Source organism: Triticum dicoccoides, chromosome 3B (assembly GCF_002162155.2).
Source record: "Triticum dicoccoides isolate Atlit2015 ecotype Zavitan chromosome 3B, WEW_v2.0, whole genome shotgun sequence".
NCBI classification, from domain to species: Eukaryota; Viridiplantae; Streptophyta; class Magnoliopsida; order Poales; family Poaceae; genus Triticum; species Triticum dicoccoides.
The window spans coordinates 704,461,970-704,469,705 of NC_041385.1; positions in this window are offsets into that span (position 1 = coordinate 704,461,970).

The window sequence follows — 7,736 nt, forward strand, 5'->3', positions numbered from 1 at the left end:
CGTTGGATCCGCGAGCATCCGACGGTGTCCATCCATGATCCGCGTGAAACGCCCACAGACCAATTAAAATGCAGCACACGGCTACGATGTCATGACCATCTAAATTGGTCGTAATTGACTAAAAAATTGGTCTAGCTGATTAAAAATTCATTTTTCATTTCTCAAGTGCCCAAAATGAGTTTTTTGTGAGGGACCTACAATATATTTGTTGTAAAATTGGACAAAATCAACTTTTTAAAATATTAGAACATATTTAATGCACAATTGACAAAATGGTTGGGTGTAAAAAGTTTTGATCCATCTCTCGTGAAAAAGACAAATTTTCGCCGATTCAGCTGGAAGCGGGTCAAATTTGAACTGCAGCCGCCTCATAGTTTGCTATTTATTTTTTCCAAAAATCATTTCTAGTTACATAAGTATCTATTTAATCATAGAAACACCAAAAAAATTCAAAGATTCAACCACTAGCTAGGAACGGTCATTCCCGTCGTTTTGACCGCATTTTGAAACGGGCATAAAAATTCAAAAAAAATCAAAAAAATGGGAAACCTTCGCATTGTGTCATTATACGTGGCCAAGTTCCCAGGAAAAATAACAAACTTGTAATACGGCAATTATTATAAAAAAGTGTTCTCAGAAACGAGCTATCAAGCGTGAAGATTCATGGCTTTCAAGCCAAATGATCAATCTTATGGCCACATTCATGGCATAGTTTGTTCAAATGATCTCATATTGTGCACAAGGGTGCATATTAGAATGGCAAACAATGTTTCCTAAGGAAGTTTTCATTTTCTTTGGACGAAAAAACCATTTTTCATTTTCTGAGTGCCCGAAAGGAGGTTTTTTTGTGAAGGAACTACCAAATAATTGTTGCAAAATTGGACCAAATCATTTTTATAAAATACTAGGACATATTTAATGCACAATTGACCAAATGGCTGGGTGAAAAAAGTTTTGATCCACCTCTCGTGAAAAAGACAAATTGCCGCCGATTCAGCTGGAAGCGGGTCAAATTTGAACTGTAGCTGCCTCATAGTTTGCTATTTATTTTTTCCAAAAATCATTTCTAGTTACATAAGTATCTATTTAATCATAGAAACACCAAAAAAATTCCAAGATTCAACCACTAGCTAGGAACGGTCATTCCCGCCGTTTTGACCGCATTTTGAAACGGGCATAAAAAATTCAAAAAAAAATCAAAAAATTGGAAAACCTTTGCATTGTGTCATTATATGTGGACAAGTTTCCAGGAAAAATAACAAACTTGTAATACGGCAATTATTTTAAAAAAGTGTTCTCAGAAACGAGCTATCAAGTGTGGAGATCAATGGCTTTCAAGCCAAATGATCAATCTTATGGCCACATTCATGGCATAGTTTGTTCAAATGATCTCATATTGTGCACAAGGGTGCATATTAGAATGGAAAACAATGTTGCCTAAGGAAGTTTTCATTTTCTTTGGACGAAAAAACCATTTTTCATTTTCCGAGTGCCCGAAATGAGGTTTTTTTGTGAAGGAACTACCAAATAATTGTTGCAAAATTGGACCAAATCATTTTTATAAAATACTAGGCCATATATAATGCACAATTGACAAAATGGTTGGGTGAAAAAAGTTTTGATCCACCTCTGATGGAAAAGACAAATTGTCGTCGATTTAGTTGGAAACAGGTCAAATTTGAACTGTAGCTGCCTCATAGTTTGCTCTTTATTTTTTCCAAAAATCATTTCTAGGTACATAAGTATCTATTTAATCATAGAAACACCAAAAAAATTCCAAGTTTCAACCACTAGCTAGGAACGGTCAAGCCCGCCGTTTTGACCGCATTTTGAAACGGGCATAAAAAATTAAAAAAAATCAAAAAATTGGAAAACCTTCGCATTGTGTCATTATATGTGACCAAGTTTCCAGGAAAAATAATAAACTTATAATACGGTAATTTTTTTAAAAAAGTGTTCTCAGAAATGAGCTATCAAGTGTGAAGATTCATGGCTTTCAAGCCAAATGATCAATCTTATGGCCACATTCATGGCATAGTTTGTTCAAATGATCTCATATTGTGCACAAGGGTGCATATTGGAATAGCAAACAATGTTGCCTAAGGAAGTTTTCATTTTCGTTGGACGAAAAAACCATTTTCCATTTTTCGAGTGCCTGAAAGGAGGTTTTTTTGTGAAGGAACTACCAAATAATTGTTGCAAAATTGGACCAAATCATTTTTATAAAATACTAGGCCATATTTAATGCACAATTGACAAAATGGTCTGGTGTAAATTTTTTTGATCCACCTCTCGTGAAAAAGACAAATTTCTGCCGATTCAGTTGGAAGCGGGTCAAATTTGAACTGCAGCTGCCTCATAGTTTGCTATTTATTTTTTCCAAAAATCATTTCTAGTTACATAAGGACCTATTTAATCATAAATACATGGTTTGGTGGCGATACGTCGAGGTTTGGGCGGTGGCCGAGGGCCCCAACTCTAGAGCGCGTAAACTCGCATGCCCGCCGCGTGGTCACCGCGTGATCGTGGCGTTGCCATGTGTTCTGGGCGTCCTAGGCATGTCTAGTGGGTTGGGCACTCCCCAGGTTGGTGCTAGGAAGAAAATTACAACATAAGATTCTCACGAGGAGACCAATCGATGCTCAAACATGAATTAGCAGCCAAGTGCTTGATTAGCGGTACGGGAAATGTACATGGCTAATGGGCGTGAGTTTTGGCTGAGGATGATCAGTTACCAAGAAGACCGTTTTCACAAATGTTTAGCTCAAAAGGAGGAGCCTAGGTGGTACTTGCTTTGCAAACCACCACACTGGACATAAATACGAATGTTGAAGCTCGGCTCAAAATAATGAATGGATTGAGCTGGCATTTGGTGGAGGATGGTTATTTGGGCATAGGAAAGCACTGTAGAAAATGGATACTATTTGGACATGCCAAAGTGGTACTTCCTTCACAAACTGTTACTCTAAACAGAATAGGAAAATGAATATTTTTGAATTATTTTTGAACTAGGCAAGGAAGGTTTTTACATATTTGACGAAGATATGACCCAAAGAATTTATGAGATTTTTTTTGGGAATTTTGGGAATGACAGAAATATAGGTTGCTTCACAACCTAGGGCAAAAACTGCCACATGGACATGACACATAGGCAAAACTGATGAGGTGGCGCCTAGTCATAGCAACCCACCACAATTTACAAGGCTATGACCATCTATATTGGTCGTTAACAACTAGAAATAAGGCAGTGGACTAGCGCTGTTAGCTTTATGACCATTTCATGTAAGGAAATTATGACCTTTCTGACCAAAATGGTCGCAATGGTTTAGGGTTTGGAGCCCCTCGAACAGCTTTTGACCAATTGGTCTCAAATGGTCATAAATCTATGACCAGTTCTTCTAGGGTCACTGACAGAAGGTCATAAGTTGACATATTTCTTGTAGTGCGAGGCCATGTCTGTACATGCTAGGCTCGTCAAGTTAACCCTAAGTGTTTTGCATGTGTAAAACTGTCTTACACCCGTTGTATGTGAACGTAAGGATCTATCACACCCGATCATCACGTGGTGCTTTGAAACGACGAACTTTAGCAACGGTGCCCAGTTAGGGGAGAACACTTCTTGAAATTTTGTAAGAGATCATCTTATTTACTACCGTTGTTCTAAGTAAACAAGATGCATAAACATAATAAACATCACATGCAATTATATAATAGTGACATGATATGGCCAATATCATATAGCTCCTTCGATCTCCATCTTCGGGGCTCCATGATCATCTTCGTCACCGGCATGACACCATGATCTCCATCATCATGATCTCCATCATCGTGTCTTCATGAAGTTGTCACGCCAACGACTACTTCTACTTCTATGGCTAACACGTTTAGCAACAAAGTAAAGTAATTTACATGGCGTTCTTCAATGACACGCAGGTCATACAAAAATAAAGACAACTCCTATGGCTCCTGCCGGTTGTCATACTCATCGACATGCAAGTCGTGATTCCTATTACAAGAACATGATCTCATACATCACAATATATCATTCATCATTCATCACAACTTCTGGCCATATCACATCACATGACAATTGCTGCAAAAACAAGTTAGACGTCCTCTAATTGTTGTTGCATCTTTTACGTGGCTGCAATTGGGTTCTAGCAAGAACGTTTTCTTACCTACGAATAACCACAACGTGATCTTGTCAACTTCTATTTACCCTTCATAAGGACCCTTTTCATCGAATCCGCTTCAACTAAAGTGGGAGAGACAGACACCCGCCAGCCACCTTATGCAACTAGTGCATGTTAGTCGGTGGAACCGGTCTCACGTAAGCGTACGTGTAAGGTTGGTCCGGGCCGCTTCATCCCACAATACCGCTAAAGCAAGATAAGACTAGTAGCGGCAAGCAAGTTGATAAGATCTACGCCCACAACTAAATTGTGTTCTACTCGTGCAATAGAGAACTACACATAGACCTAGCTCATGATGCCACTGTTGGTGAACGTTGCAGAAAATTAAAAATTTTCCTACGGTTTCACCAAGATCCATCTATGAGTTCATCTAAGCAACGAGTCAAGGGAGTGAGTTTGCATCTACATACCACTTGTAGATCGAGTGCGCAAGCGTTCACGGGGATGGTGATGATGGAGTCGTACTCGCCGTGATTCAGATCACCGATGACCAAGTGCTGAACGGACAGCGACCTCCGCGTTCAACACACGTACGGTACGGACGACGTCTCCTCCGTCTTGATCCAGCAAGGAGGAAGGAGAGGTTTAGGAAGACAGCTCCAACGGCAGCACGACGGCGTGGTGTTGTTGGTGCAACAGTACTCCGACAGGGCTTCGCCAAGCACGTACGGAGGAGGAGAGGTGTTGGGGAGGGGAGGGGCTGCGCCTTGGCTTGGGTATGCAGCCCTCCCCTCACCCCTCTATTTATAGGGGAAGGGGCAAGGGGGGCCGGCCCCTCTAGATGGGATCTAGAGGAGGGCGGCGGCCAGGGAGGGGGGACTTGCCCCCCAAGCAAAGGGGGGCGCCCCCTCTAGGGTTCCCCCTCCAACCCTAGGCGCATGGGCCCAAGGGGGGGGGGGCGCCCAGCCCTCCAGGGGCTGGCTCCTGCCCCACGCAGCCCATGTGGCCCCCAGGGAGGGGTGGCCCCTCCCGGTGGACCCCCGGAACCCTTCCGGTGGCCCCGGTACAATACCGATATGCCCCCGAAACTTTCCGGTGTCCGTTTGACAACTTCCCATATATAAATCTTTACCTCCGGACCCTTCCGGAACTCCTCGTGATGTCCGGGATCTCATCCGGGACTCCGAACAACATTCGGTATTCACATACAAGTCTTCCTAATAACCCTAGCATCACCGAACCTTAAGTGTGTAGACCCTACGGGTTCGGGAGACACGCAGACATGACCGAGACGGCTCTCAGGTCAATAACCAACAGCGGGATCTGGATACCCATGTTGGCTCCCACATGCTCCTCGATGATGTCATTGGATGAACCACGATGTCGAGGATTCAAGCAACCCCGTATACTATTCCCTTTGTCAATCGGTACGTTACAAGCCCAAGACTCGATCGTCGGTATCCCAATACCTTGTTTAGTCTCGTTATCGGCAAGTCACTTTACTCGTACCGTAATGCATGATCCCGTGACCAAACACTTGGTCACTTTGAGCTCATTATGATGATGCATTACCGAGTGGGCCCAGAGATACCTCTCCGTCATACGGAGTGACAAATCCCAGTCTCGATCCGTGTCAACCCAACAGACACTTTCGGAGATACCTGTAGTGCACCTTTATAGTCACCCAGTTACGTTGTGACGTTTGGTACACCCAAAGCACTCTTACGGTATCCGGGAGTTACACGATCTCATGGTCTAAGGAAGAGATACTTGACATTGAAAAAGCTCTAGCAAAACGAACTACATGATCTTGTGCTATGCTTAGGATTGGGTCTTGTCCATCACATCATTCTCCTAATGATGTAATCCCGTTGTCAATGACATCTAGTGTCCATAGTCAGGAAACCATGACTATCTGTTGACCAACGAGCTAGTCAACTAGAGGCTCACTAGGGACATGTTATGGTCTATGTATTCACACGTGTATTACGATTTCCGGATAATATAGTGATAGCATGAATAAAAGACAATTATCATGAAGAAGGAAATATAATAATAATGCTTTTATTATTGCCTGTAGGGCATGTTTCCAACATGACACTAGATCCCGTTGTCGCGCACAGAATGCGAGAAACCCTAACCTACCTACCTCAACGACGAAACCCCTAATGCAATGAGTCTGGGTTTGCCTGATTATTGCGCCGATCACATCAGCACAACCCCCCTATGTATGTGAATGTTACTGATTTTTTGTTGAAAAGGACCACTTGCGCGAACGAATTGACAAAAGGGACCACCTGCTGATAAATTTGACAAAAAGGACCCCCTCGGCTGTGATGGCAGGTGCGGCAGGCGACACGTGGCACCTGCCGCCACACAACGAGGCGGCAGCACTGTACCAACAGGAATCGGCGCTGGCGATGGAACGGTAGCGGCGTATGGGGCCCAGCCGCCAAGGGGCGTGGCGGCAGTACTGTACCTGGGGCGCTGCCGCCTCGCGGCCCTGTTCATGGCCCTGCCGTTCTGCTGTACACTATGCTGATTGGTACTGCTGCTGCATGCCCTTTTAGCCGGCCACTGCTGCTGATTGGTACTGCTGTTGCATGCGCTTTTAGCCGGCCACTACTGCTGCATGCTGACACTGATTGCCTCAGTGCCTCTCTGCTCTCTCTAAGTGACCTAGAACACAAAGAAAGAAAACCTCGGTAGCCACTTTCCCTCACGATTTTGGGGGATTTAGAGTTGGATGCAGAAGATGTTTTAGTTGAAGAAAAGATAGATCAAGGTAAGATATATCCAGTTTTTGTGTGTTTGGTTCGCATGCATGATCTTTTTGTTCTCTTTGATTAGTTCCTAATTGTGTATTCTCTGTTGTTTTAGGTATTATTTCATCACATTGTGGAGTCATTTGGACCTTCTGGAGCAGGATTTTCCATGCGAAGTGAACTACGAAGTTGAAGATCAAGGTATGAGCTTTGCAATACAATGATTTTCTGGTGCATGCATGGTAAAAATAAGTTAGTTTTTAAGTTCGTCATTAGTTATGCAATATTTACCGCCTAGAAGTTAGATAAGTTTTGAGACGAGATATGCTGCATTTATAGTAATTTTTTCTAGAAGAGTAGGTTGAAGATGTTGTAGATCAATGTTAGCCATGTCCGTAAGTAGTTATTTTCTTGACATGTACGATGTTGTTAATTTTGTCATTAACCTTTGTGTTAGAGCAGGAATTAGTAAAGCAAATATTTAACAGTATTGTAGATCATCATTAGGCCTTTAAAATGTATCGATTTAGTTTGACATGCAAGAATTTATAAATATGGTAAGTAAGAAAAAGTTTGTGTTGTTATTGGTCATTGGATGATTTAATGCGTTGTTATTTCATGTGGTAAGTTTATTAATAAGTTGTATTGTTACCAAACAGTAGGTCTATTTTGTTAATAATCTAAGTTTTGTATATTAAAATGCTAATATCATTAATAATGTCTGTAATTAGGTAAAAAAAAGTATCATCTGAGTAACAAACAAGGAGGAGATGACGTAGTTGAAGAAATTGCGTTTCGATCCTCGATTATCTCCCTTTTGAGGTGATGACCACGATTC